Source organism: Kogia breviceps, chromosome 13, assembly GCF_026419965.1.
Source record: "Kogia breviceps isolate mKogBre1 chromosome 13, mKogBre1 haplotype 1, whole genome shotgun sequence".
Lineage (NCBI taxonomy): Eukaryota > Metazoa > Chordata > Mammalia > Artiodactyla > Physeteridae > Kogia > Kogia breviceps.
Genome location: NC_081322.1, coordinates 10,430,282 through 10,444,166, shown reverse-complemented (window position 1 = coordinate 10,444,166; position 13,885 = coordinate 10,430,282). Strand labels below are relative to the sequence as shown.

Sequence of the window (13,885 nt, the reverse complement as noted above, 5' to 3'; positions counted from 1 at the left end):
CTCAAAATCAAAGACACTTTCATCAGGGTTTTACTGCAAGTTAATGTTTGACTTACAGTGTTCTGGGCTAACAGCGGCTTAGCTGCTCATGGAAGGATTTTCTAGATTTTCAACAATATAGCTGTAAACTCCCAAGATAAAAACCACACTTGAATTCAAAGAAGATGAGTTATTAAAAAGCTCATGTTATAATTTCATCCTATTACATTCACCTAATTAATACTTACTCACAGCAGGTTTGTGCTAAATTTAAACCACAAGGGATAGCAGATGATGGAAACACAATGTGACTGGCCCTAATTCCATTTGTGGATGTAAGTATTAAGTATGGAGGTGCAAATGCTTAGGTCAACCAAACAGCCACAGAAGCACCAACTAACTACTGTCCTGCTCCTCTTGCTTCCGGGGAGGAGAGTCTGAGAAAGCGTGCGACGGTTTCCATTACCTTCCGGAGACTCAGGTTCCTAATTCTAAGAAAACCTGGTGTGGCCGTAATCTAGGACATACAAATGGAGAACATTTGATGAGCTGTGGAGAAAAATAAAAATTTCCATGATTATAGGAAAGGTGGACAAGTGGGGGAAAAATGGATAAATGAAAAAAGAACAAAGGAGAGAGAAAAGCTCCCTTCCCCCCTTTCTACTTCCTAAGGGTAATTCATTAGTGATTCTTGAAATGTTTGTTATTTCAAGAATTTATGCTACTGCCATGCAATGATCAAAAAAAAAAAAAAAAATCAGTCTGTCTTACTGAGAGGGATCTAATTAAACCTGTTAAGACCAGGACCCTCTATCCAGGAAATGAATAACTATTTAAAAATAATTTCTTCAAATCAATACTTTTATCATTTAGATTAGCTTAACATTTTTTATTTAAACCAGGTGTTTTTCATAAATGCTACTGAACAGTGTACCTTTCTACAAGGAGCAGGATAAAGAGAGACTTCAGGGGACATATCAGAAATGAAGCATCAGAAAGTTTAAGGGTAAAATTAACCATATACTTTGGATTTTCTGGAAGTGTCACAATTACAATGATTCTGTCCCAATACAATCAGAAATCCATAGGAAATACCTTCAGACCTATGATCTGACCAAGTCAAGTCATTAGAGATGATTTAAACAGCATCCAAAAAATCCTAGATTCCCAAAAGAATTAACCTTGGTTTTACATACTATAGAACAAAAGAGCCACACTTTGATTTTACCTAAACTATTAAGGGGATTTATATACAAGAAGAGTACTGTACAGCCACTTAAAAAAAAATAACTGATGAGTCTGATTTAGTCTTTGAAAACATGAATTTTTTAAAAACTTACCACATTGGTTGGCATTCCAGAGCCTGAAAGTCCTAACTTTTCTTACTTTTTCTTTCTAAAGCACTTCTTAAAATTGCCTCTGGTATTTAAAAAATATGCTCGGAACTCTTAGGGCTCCAGCAGTTTTTTAACTAATAAAATAAACACAGCAATTGAGTACCTGCAGTTCTGCTAACAGTATTGTTTGTATTCTAAGCCCCATCCACAGAGGCTACAGAAAAAAATATCCAGTATAAACAAATATTACTTAGATCCCAGTGGCATCTCAAAGCAGCACACCCAAGTCTCAAAATGCAAAAAGGAGAAATTTTCCACTCCCACTGTGATTAACTCCCTGGCAAAACTCAGGTCAGGCAAAAGGGAGTGAAATTGCCTCTGTTTTGGTGAAGGTGGGGAGGGGATGTGGGTATGAAGCAAAGCAGTGATTCTTTTTCTTCATTCCTTCACCCTCTTTTTTCCCCTCAATGCATCTGTTCTTTTCCCTGTCTCTCTCCTGCCTCTGCATTCCCACTTTAGCTGTTCTCTCCTCTTCTTGCATCCCCAGTTCCTACAGAAAAGACAGCTTTGTCCTTCAGTTTCCTTGCTCACCACCAGTCCCTGAAACGTCATACGACCACCCCCGCACACATCATTGAATAACGTTTTCAAAGTACTACACACAGTAGGGCAAAGAGCGAGAACGAAGTGGGCTGGGGTTAAGACCGGGGAAAAATGTCTCCACTAGTATCGGTAACACCCAAACTTCCAGCTGAGAAAGTGGCTGAGGCCTCTGGGGGAAAAGAAGCTGGAGGCCCAGAAACGCTAGGAGGAGTGGGGCAAAGAAGTGCTGCAGCATGAGAGCGTCCCCGGGAGCTAGCCCGGCCTCCCCCAGGCTGAGGGGGGCTGAGGCCCGTGGCGAGGACTGTTCAGACAGCACTACCCCTTCCCAGGCCTGGGGTGGCTCCTCTCTCTGCCTGGCCTTTGTCTCCACAGCCCAAGGCAGAGGTGGACATCGAGGAAGGAAGCCGTGCTCCCCTTGGTGCGGCCGGGACCAGCTAAGTGCCCGATCCTTTCCACAGACACTCATCTTCCCCCAACTCTGCCACAGCTTTCTGCTGATTCTTAGCACTGCTGTCAAGTTATCCACTCTGCCTACACTTACGAGTCATCCTCAACTCAAGGTCTGGCCCTACAGTAAAACTCTGTGCCTTAGCTTTCTCAATGGTAAAAGGATAATGACTGTAACTGTACATAATAACTGCAGGGTTAAGAGGACTACACAAACTCATACTTGTAAAGTGTTTAGAAGAGTGTCCGGCACATGAAAGTATGACATAAGAATTGGTTAAATAAAATGATAATAAAATAAATTATCTGTGAACACATATATCTGGATTCAAAGGACAGAAAGCTCTTCACGATGACAAAACAGACTTCAAACAGAAAAGAAGAGCAAATATATTGATTGTCACTATGGGTCACCAGGCCAGGAGGATTACCAAGAGGGATGGCCCAAGGAACCAGGCTTTATCTTCAGTTCTGTGTTAAACCACTGCCAGCCTGGTCCTGAGACACTCCGATAGCGAGGAAGGAATTAAATCTGTTGAAACCACACGTTCCAAAATGGAAGTGTGAGAGTTCACACTTAGCCTGGGATATCCTGTATCTGACCACTCGGCACTGCAGTCATTTGCACTCTTTATGTATTATTTAGATAATATTATTTAAGAGGCTTCATTGTATATTCTTAAAAATGATAGAGTTTGAAGTTAAATGCTTCCAGGAAAAGGACTTTTTTCTTTTGGAGGTGGAGCTATAATGATATGAAAAGGGCAGCTGCAGGTTGTAAAACTAAGGACAGAAAAGGGCAGAAAAAAAAAAAAAGATAGGGCAACATGGAAGGAAGGGGAGACAGTGATGAGAAATAAGGTCAGCTTCACGGAACAGGACTATCTCCCATGCTTGTAATGTGTGACTGAATAAATGTTATAATGACTCCAAAGCTTATTATAAACAGGGAACAAAATGCATTCCAAATATGGAGCTCCATATTTGAAAAGTATAAAATTACCTCATGAACATAAAAGCTCTGGTTTTAATTTGATCTTCCCTATTTAAAATTGCTTTTAAGATAGAAATATTTGAAAAAAAATGTCTGCAGTCTCAAAGGTAAGTTACCCCAAATTGGCAATTCCATGATTTAATTTTTCTATCAACACTTAGCAAAAAGTGTAGCTACCTTTCCATGATCATTAGAAATATTAATTTAGAAACCGGTAAGACAGCTAACAATATTAAAAATTTCCACAGGCTGATTTCATAAATTTAATACTCAGAAATGTTTGAACATTTCAGCTGACGTTCTCTTGATGATAGTAATAAAACATTAAGCTTTAGCAAAGAAATATATTTGACTTTTTTTAAACAAATACATCATTTATAATAAAACAAAATACTACTCAGAACAATTCAGGGAATACAATAAAAATAAATCCTTTGAATCCTTGTTTAATAAAAAGTATTAGCACTGATAGTTTTAATCTACAGAAATGGACTTGAAAGATTTTCAAAGTTTATTATGTTAAAAATATGTAGTGTAGCAGTGTTAAGCATCGCTAAATTTTAGCGTTATACCTCGAAGAGTTCTAACTTCTGCCAGAAGGAAAAGTATGCCTCGACTAAGCAAGAAATTTCCATTACTCCTATCTTAAGAAGTCACACCCCATACAACCAATGACAGGAAAACATTTCAATTCAAACCTCTGACACTCTCAAGCCTGAAGCAAAATTTTTTAAAAATACAAAAATAAAACACAACTCACATTTTCAGGGAAGAAAGGAAACTCTTGCTAAATAAGTGGCAATTATGCTGAAGAATTTATATGCTAAGCACGACTGAATGTAAAAACACCAGAGCAGTCAACCACAGCTTTAGCACTTTGAGTATGATTAACAGAATGAACTTTCAAAGGTCAATTAAATGTCAACACACTTTAAAAAGATACTCTAAGATTAAGTCTGGTCAGTGTATAACAGTACCTCACAATTTAGGGGTGCCCTTCTTAATTTACGGGCGATGTGCATGTGATATATGCACATACATGCAGACTTACACGTCACCAACCAGATTACTACAGAAAGTCATCCAGCATCTATCCTAGAGTTTGACTATGTTAATGTTTTTCAAGTTACGAAAGGATTAAAAAGAAAACCGAACTCTGTTATACAGCACTATCCAATGAAGATGAAATGCAAAATAAATCATAAACGTTAAGACTAAGGCATATCCAACAGCTTATCCTATTTATTCCATCAGAGGAAGTCACTCAACGAGCTCACCCTTTATCCTCCCTAATAGACCATCCTGCGAATTCTTCGCCCACTAACCTTCCCTGAGTGCTTGTGGTTAAAAAGCTTACCCCCAAAGCTACCTGGCATTCAAAAATTGCCCACTTCAGCATCTGCAGGACACAACAAGGCCTGAAGGCATCCAGTGTCCATTCCTGACATTTTCATCCAGGAACTCAGTAAAAGCCCCCATCCCACGCCCGTAAAGGAGGCCAAGTTGTCACAAAACCTTAGAATGAGCAGGGATCGTCAACATCACCTGGCCCAAACCTCTCCACATGCACAGCTCAGGAAACGTGCAACCATAAAGCTCCCAGGGCTCCTTACCAGACGGCAAGTCCAGTCTTACTTTTAGTCCAGTGTTTCTTGTCTGTATCAGAGCTATCATAGACTTGTTCTCCATTAGGACTTTGAGACCAGTTTATAACTGACCAAATAGCTGTGGCTACCATCGGAATGATCTGGGAAGGCTCCCAGGGGAGCTGGAAATTGAAGATGAATAGGATGCTGCCCTTGGAGAGGAGGCATCACTAAGGAGGGAAGCAGGGTGAGCTAAGGCACCCTTGTGAGTGAGGCCACTATGTAGAGTAGGATGGAGACCCTTGTTTTAGGAACAGGCAGAGGAAGGACAGACAAAAGTGATGAAAGGATTTCGACGTTAGAAAACTGACACGAAGACAGGAATGGAGGTGGGGAGAGAGAAAGATCTGAAGTGCCTCTTAGGGGTCCAGTAATATTAATAATATTTTAAAGGGCTGTTGTTAGGAACTAGTAAGCTGATGTGAGAAAAAGCACTTTGAAAAGTTGAAAAGCTCTAGAAAGTAAAGATGTTTTGAAAAGTCAGGGGACAAGAGCCTCTCTAATCACGGCCCCATGGCTTGACAGCATATGCTTCTCTGCAAAGGCAAACTTGGAGCTGTGTTCTGGATCTTCTCCTATGGGATCAGAGATAGAAATCTCTTCCTTCAATAATTCCAAAAGCTGGATCCCAAGGGGAGAGACAGCCTTCACCCTGACGTCCCTGTAGGCTGAGGATCCCTGATACTAAAATCCGAGGCCAGGGTTACAATTTTGAGGCAGACAGCCGCGTGATCCATGTTTTCCCTCACTGAGTCAAAGCAGCATATAAAGTGCCCAGTAAAGTGGTACAAAAAGGGGGCAGAAGAACAGACAGCGCCGGAGTGGCCAGGCTGTGAGCGGGCATCAGGGCCTGCACATCACCCTCCCTGGTCCCAGCCTGGGTCCCACTCTGACTACTCAGCAGGTGACCTTCCGTGTCCACTTCTCTGTGCTGACTTCCTCTCCTCTACAGCGATGCCCCAGGGCTAAAAAAAGGAATTCTGAAAAGTTACCATAATAAATTAAAAGGTGCGCATGTGGCGTAGATACTGAGTGACAGTTATTACTGTCACTAATTTGCGCCTTACATAATTTATAATCTTACCTAATTCCCCAAACAACTCCCAGGAGGCAAGTACCATTATCCTCATTTTTCAAGTAAGGAAACCGAAGCTCACGGGGTCACTTAGGTCGTAAATGGCAAAGCCAGGATTTGAATCCGGTGTGAGGGACTCCGCCTACGCTTTGAACCTTCCTCCTAAACTCTTCCCCTTTTCCTTCAATAAACGTGAAAATCCTGGCTTCCGTGCCAGGGATTTTAGGGATACAGAAGTTACAGGAGCCGTGATACAGGCTTGTAGACGAAAGTTTTGACAACAGAGGGCAAAGGGTTGTCAGCCTCGGGACTAAAGTCTCCCCGGTGAGTGCGACATTGTGTCCAGGGGACCGCTTTCCACTCGGCATTCTTGCGCTGATCTCTCCCAGGCCTCCTGTCCCTTGGGGTCCTTCCCCAATTATCTGCTTGAAACCTTATCTGGACAGTTGAAGAAGAGGCAGCTGGGACTGGGACCCCCGCAGATCTCATACAGGCTGGAGGAGGGGGAGGTCCCATAGCGGGAGGGGTCTCTAGGGCCTTGTGTCCCAAGGCACCCTTAAGTCTGCTTGCAGTGCGTTTGCTCGCAGGAGCAGTTCCTGGGGGCTCTGTGGCCCCGAGGCCCCACTGAGAGATGAAGCCAGCAGGCCTGGGGCCGGAGGGGAAGTGATCAGGGCAGGGAGCAAGCTGGTTCAATGTCCCTAGGGAAGAGCAACAGTCACCACTAAACACTGGCAAGAAAACTAACACTAATCCTCAAAATTTAGTGTGATAAACTCTCTCTGGGAGGTTCCAGTTGAGAATACAGATGCCAGGTTCCGCTCACAGACATTCTGGCTCTTCAAGGGTTGAAAGGTGCCTGGGAGTCTGAAGTTTTGCAAGAACTACAGAAGGTCCTGATACGGGGGTCTAAGGATCTCAATCTCTGATACACAGCCCTGACCCCCTACAGGGCTGCCCAACCAACAAACCTGCTCTCAGGAGGATGCATGTTCTACAAAGACAGCTTGTTCACATAGCAATGCGAGGTTCTGGGTGGAGTGGTCACTTTTAAATAAGGCAACTAGGCTTTCCAGAAGTTTCCACACACAAATGTTGGGGACTTATTTTCCTGCTGTCACCAAATAAACTATCACACAGGCCCTTTAGGAAAAACAGAGTATCTCACACACGATTCAGTCCCCAAAGGACCTACACACACACAAACACACACACACACACACACACACACACACACACAGACACACACACACACACACACACACACACCTGTCTGGAGTGAAGACCCTCTCAGCAAGATGCTATTGCCAAGTGCTTACTTTCTATTTGGTGTAAGACTGGAGATGACTTTCTCACTGCAGATTTAGGTGATTTCAAAAGGTACACTTTTCTTCATGCAACTGAACTGCCCTGAAAGGTTTACTTCATGCTATTTAAAAAATGAGTTTAAAAAGCAGACAGCACTCAAGTGAAATATTAAGGACAAGATTAGGGCATTTAGACATTCAGTCACAAGGCAAACAGCTACTGATTATTTAAGAAACACACTTTTTCACAGGTTTGTGTTCTTCAAAGACAGCTACGTCATAAAATGTATTATGTTACATCAATATTGCTATCTTTCTCCTAGAAACCCTATCGATGTTCTTTGTCTCTTTCCAAATCTGTATCCTTGTTTTAAGCTCTACACTTTCCGGCTACATACTGGAATTAAGCTCAGTCTTTCTGCCAGATCTTTCTTTGATACCTTCTTTCTTTCCCCTAAAGCACGATAATACTTTTCTTTAAGGATGGGCAAGAAGAATTTCTAATTGTTTTTATCTGAGTGCCTGGCATTTTATTCAGCAAATATTTGTTGAGTATCGGCATTTATGCATTCACATTTTTTAAAAATCAACTTTTGTTATTATAAACTCCATGAACAGAAAAAATGTCCAGCAGAGCACCTGGCCTCTAGAAGGCACTGCTTGAATGGTAAGAAAACTGGAGGAATTTATCACTGAGAGAACAAAATAATTTCTCCTGTATTCAGTACTGATAAGTCTACATTTCATAGTGGAAAGAATTCTGGTTAGGGAAAATGTTTGATTTCACTTTGTATGGAAAAAATACAGGTTATCAAGATAACCGAAAGTTCACACTGCACTGTATTGCAACACAACCGGTCAAGACGTTATTTCAATACCATTGCCAGACCAAACCTTTAACATTAATCATTTATCAAAATTATACATGCCACTAACACATTCTAACAAAGAAGATTATGTAAGTGAGCCGTTTTGGCGTCAGTGATACTGAACACAGCAGCTATTTTCAATCCTTCATTAAAATTAGATCAAGATGTACTTGCATTGTGTGTTACTGTTCCTGTAAGGAAGATTTACATTAATTTAAGATTTACTTTGGTTGTAAGTGACAATTTCTTTTCCTTCTATGTCAAAAACTAGAATTCGCTCCCCCTGGGACCCCACAAGGAAGTTTTCAGCAGAAAGAAGAAGCAATACACGAAAACAACACAAAGCAGCTGTCCTGTTTACTCTCTCCCATGTATAACCGAAGCCCTGGCTTCCCCCTAAACTGAGTCCGGAGGGCATGAAGGGGCTGCTGGGGCACCTGCCACTTCATCTTGAGCCTGGCTCTGTACCCAGCTTGGCCCTACAACTTCTAGTGGTGCCGCCAAAGCTGGCCAAGTCGTAAGGCGCTTTAAATAGAAGTGATGGGTAATGGATTTTTCACTGAGAGCGACCTTCACATATGCATGTCTGAAAACATGCGGCTGACAAGTTCCTTCTCGGGGGGCTGAAGGGTGGCTCCGGACGCACCTCAAGGTCCCCGCCCGGCGCTTCGTGATCTGGCCCCGCGCGCTGAGGCCCAGGAAGAACCGCGAACCGAGCCCGGTTCGGAATCGGGAGGGCGCGATAGTCGCGCAGCTGCAGCCCCTGCAGGGGATGCGGGTGCGAAGTCGCTCGTCCCGGGTCGGGCCTGCCCTTCCCGGGCGGGGGCGCCACCTTCCACTCCGCCCGGGCCCCGGACCCCCGCCCCGCGATCCCCCGGGCGCGGCCCCCGCCCCCCACCCCTTCCTCGCCCCCTCCCGGCCCCCGCGGCCCGAAGCCAACTCACCGCGGTCCCGCCGACGACGCGCCCCGGAGTCCCCGCTGGTCGGGCCCCCAGCGGACGCGCCGCAAACTTTTCCCGGCCCCGCGGCCGCGGACGACGAGCTCCCGGGCGGGCGCGGGGCGGCGGAGCCGTCGGGTAGGGACCGGTTGGCGGGCGGGCGCGGCTGGGAGGCGCAGTCGTCCCGCACCGGCCGCCCGCGCGTTCTTTGTGTCCCGCGCAGCCCGCCGCCCCCTGACAGCTGACGGGCCGCGGCGCCGGGTGTGCGGCCCCGCCGAGGAGGACGAGGAGCGCTGACAGACGCCGTCCCGGAGCGGCCGCCCCGTGGGAGCCGGCACTGCCCGGGAGCGGCCGCCCCCCACGCCGACACGGGCCCCCTCAGGCCCCGCGGCGCCCGGCCCTCCGCCTCCTGCGACGCCCGCGCCGGCCGCGCCGCCCGCGCCGGCCGCAACCCGGGTCGGGCGCCCGCTCCGCTCGGCTCCGCCGCCGGCGCGCTCTGTCAGGACCCGGGCCCGCCCCGCCCCTACCCCGCCCCCAGACCGCTCCCTCCAATGAGCGCGGCCTGCAGTGGGCGGTTTTGCCCAATCGCGTGCCGGGAAGCGCGGCCCGTCCCCGGAGGGGAGCCAATAGAAGGCGACTCCGGCAACACACCCGCCCTGATCCCCGGGAGCCTAGCGCTCCGAGCGCAGCTGGGGGACCGAACCGCGTCCGGAGCGAGTGGGTCCGGCCAGGCGGAGCAGCCAAGCGCGGATCTGTTGGGGCACTACAGGACTGTTCTGTAATATAAGGTGTAGACGAAAGTGGGGACGCTAGACGCCCCTCCTTGTAGGTCATCTGACTTCCCACCCCGAACTTACACTCGTTTTCTGGCGAAAGTTTACGCAGGAGAGAAAGCTGCACAAACACGCTGCAGCCGGTGACTGTCCAAGTTCAGGCCTTTTCTTCCCTTTAGGGCTTTGCTCTAAGGGGCCCTCCGGGCTTCGCTCGAGGTGCTGCATCGCAGTCCTGAGCTCTTGTTTGTGCCCTTAATAAAATTGCCAGGACGCCAGGGATCTGCAGCGGGGCGTCATTTTCTATCCTGCTCCAAAACGCACGCGCTCATGGCACTGCCAGCTCTTTTTCCTTTCTAAAAGAAAATTGCAATGAAAAATAGGAGTTTTGTATGCAAGTCGTCTTTACTGTGAGCTTTATTTATGTAAGTCACACTATCTTCAATGGAGGTTAAATGATATGGCTGAGGAGATTATATGTGTATGTATATATATATATATATATATATATATATATATATAATATTAACACAGAGGAACAGGAGAGACGTGAGTAAACCACGGTTTACAAAAGACTGGAGCTGGTAATCATAAAACCTTGCAAATAATAGGCACTGTATTGTTGTTTATTTGCTGTGAATAAGATTACCCATTTGTTGTTGGTCATATAATGTTTGTAAACTTTATTGAGCTCTTTACTGAAAGTGTACCACACATGATGAAAACAGTGCCGGTAACACATATTTGCCAATGTTAAAATCGAATCACATTTATTTGTACTTCAAATAGCTGTCATGTTCATTTTATTTCTTCTGGCAATAAACTTTGCATCTAAACATTTTTGTACAGATGTGACCTGTTCCTTCTGCATAAATTATTTTGGTGACCAGATTTCTATTTTTAATGATGATATGTGCCATGAACCAAAAGAAGAAAGAGATAGTTGGAGAGGAGAGAGAGAGAGATCAAACTGGTAAAGAATGGCTTATGTTACCATCTTGCTTTTATGATTGCATCTTACCATACCTTTTTAGCTTCGAGGGATAGCATAGACCCAAGACTAAGACTGTTAGATGATTCAGCTTCTGGATTGACCCTGAGCAAATCTCTTAATGACTAACTCTGTTATGAACGGTCAGTATTCTGGACACTGCCTGCCTCATGGAGAGGCTGCGAGATCCAACGAAGGTAGCATTTTGTCAACAAATGTGTTTTCTGTAGGATGTTGTACCAAGTGCATGGCAGCCTTAAATGTGCTAGTCTCCTCTGCTTTTCTACAAGCAAGTGTCAAGGTACTTGCCCGATAGCAGTCTATTAATATTTTCTCTGACACATTTTTTCAATCGAAATATTTTTTGATCCCAACAGGTTTTTTTAAACTTTTTATTTTATATTGGGGTGTAGTTGATTAACAATGTTGTGATAGTTTCAGGTGTACAACAAAGTGATTCAGTTAGTTATACATATACATATATCTATTCTTTTAAACCCATCAGTTTTCCTTTAAACTGGATGTGAATGAAATTCCTGCCTCTTGATTGTAGAACAAAGTATTACTTCCAGTGTTATTCCTCCTTCCCTTCCTTCCTTCCTTCTTTTCTTTCTTTCTTTCTTTCTTTCTTTCTTTCTTTCTTTCTTTCTTTCTTTCTTTTCTTCTCTCTTTTTTCATGGAGAAGGTGTTAGGAGAAAATTTTAATGTATCCTATAACTGCCAGTGTGCATAATTTTATTCAATACATGGCTGGGTCAAATTTATACCCATATAAATCAGATAACTTTTCAGGCATTTATTAGGGATTCACTTAAGGCATTTTTGCTAAATTTTCAAAGAGGAAATCAAATGCGTATTTTTAGAGATATTTCCATGTGTCATAATGTAATTTGTTTACTTTGTTCCAAAATATGCAGTCTAGTACAGAAGTTTAATTATTACTTCAAACAAATGTACATATGGTAACACTACGATGCGAAATTTGCTATATTTAATTGAACCAGCAGTTGTTATTTTCAACTAATTAACTGCACAGATTTAATTTTCTGATTGAAAATCATGGAAGAATTGATGAATATGAGTCCAATAGGCTTGACATAGTAAGTGTAACTCAAAACCAGTATTTGGTAATAGCAATCTATTACAGGGAATGAGTATTTTATCAATTCTCTACATAATATTCATGACTCTACCATGGTAATATTTCATTCACTAATGTTTAGAAAATTTTCCTCAGTCAGTTGTCCAATATAGAACAGGAGAGCTGTCACTGATTTAGACAGCTATCTGGTTTAACACATATTTAAATGTTTACTAGAGAAGCTGTGACTTTGGGGGGTCATTTAACATTTGTAAAGATAATTTTTTTAATACACAGACATTAGGTCTTTTATAAGTTGCATCGCATGGTCAGTGGTAATCTGACCAATGACAATATTATTTTCTCTGGATTTTCACATTTAAGATACTGTCATCTTAATATCGTTCCATCAATGAGTATAACAGAAAACCAGATTCCCGCCTTCTGGATTCTGATCATTGATTTGCCTCTGGATTTCTGTGTGTCTTGGACAAATCAGATTCCCACGTGACTTCTGTTCAATTCACTGAATCGCATTAACTGGTTTGAAAATGTTGTTATTAGGAATGGTGAAATAACATCTATAGAGAGAGAATAGAAAAATAATTTGCTCATTTTCCTTTCTATTTTGGACACAGATGGGGGGACCACCATCCTTTTGTGAACCACAACATCAGATGCCTTTAACTCCCTTTTTACAAAACTTACATTTTTCTTATTTCTTGAACCTGACCCTGATGCGTTTCCTTGTTGTGCGATACATTTACGGCAAGGATCTTCTATAAACATATGGAGGAACAGAGAGAAAATTCCAGAAAACACTGGTGATGGGCAACCTAGACTTCCCTCCCCGTTTTATGTTGGGCCTCAGTCCCTAAGGAAATTTTTTTTAGAGTTTAGTATTAGGAGAGATTTTTTTTCCTCTGAATTAAATCTTTTAAACTTCTCCTTCTTATCTGAGCCACCAGGATGCTCTGAACTAAATTTACAGCTCAATTTAGGAAAGTATTATGGCCTACTTCATTGTGGTTTTTCTTTTATAAACATAATATTTACCTTGTCTTGGGCTTCCCTGGTGGCGCAGTGGTTGAGAATCCGCCTGCCAATGCGGGGGACACGGGTTCGTGACCCGGTCCCGGAAGATCCCACGTGCCGCGGAGCGGCTGGGCCCGTGAGCCATGGCCGCTGAGCCTGTGCGTCCGGAGCCTGTGCTCCTCAACGGGAGAGGCCACAACAGTGAGAGCCCCGCATACCGCAAAAAAAAAAAAAAAAAAAAAAAAAAAAAAAAAAAAATTTACATTATTTTTCACCCTGTACATTAATAGCTTATGTTTGTATATATGTGTTTTATTTAAGCTATCTAAAATACTTTCCGAAATGAGGTGAAATATAAATGCATTATAACATGTTTTGAGCCCCACAGAAACCCTGGGTCTCATGAGTTGACCTCAGTTAAGCAGAATGTGTGGTGAGGACAAGGAGATTCTGTGGTCCCTTCACAGAGGAAGCAGAATCTGACTCACCAGGTATCACATCTCAAAACCTTTTTCAGAGAGGCAGAAAAATATAGCGGGACAAGACAGGAAAAATTTATTACACTTTAAAAGTTAAAGTTATAGGAATCACCCATTTATGGATGTTTTCTGCAAAATCAAGGGTTTAATTAAAAAATAGAATATTTGACTTAAATATAAACTGAAGCGCATATTATAAATTATGCTCAAATCATGGTCACTTCCCGTGTTACCCATCAGTAGCCTTTATGCTTAAGACAATAACCCTTAGAATACGTTTCAAATGCAATAAACCTTTCCACTAAGATTAGTATACACCTATTTCCTTCAATTTTTG

At 43.4% G+C, this 13,885-nt stretch overlaps 1 long non-coding RNA gene across 5 annotated transcripts in view; it reads right to left on the bottom strand.

The window, feature by feature from the left end:
* LOC131768223 (uncharacterized) overlaps positions 1-9,296 on the bottom strand; it is a 78,563-nt gene extending 69,267 nt beyond the window's left edge. For all 5 annotated transcript variants that reach the window (XR_010836201.1, XR_010836200.1, XR_010836199.1 and 2 more), the window contains exon 1: positions 9,199-9,296. This is a non-coding gene — a long non-coding RNA (uncharacterized lncRNA). The remainder of the gene's footprint in view (positions 1-9,198) is intronic.
* Between the last annotated feature and the right edge of the window lie 4,589 nt (positions 9,297-13,885).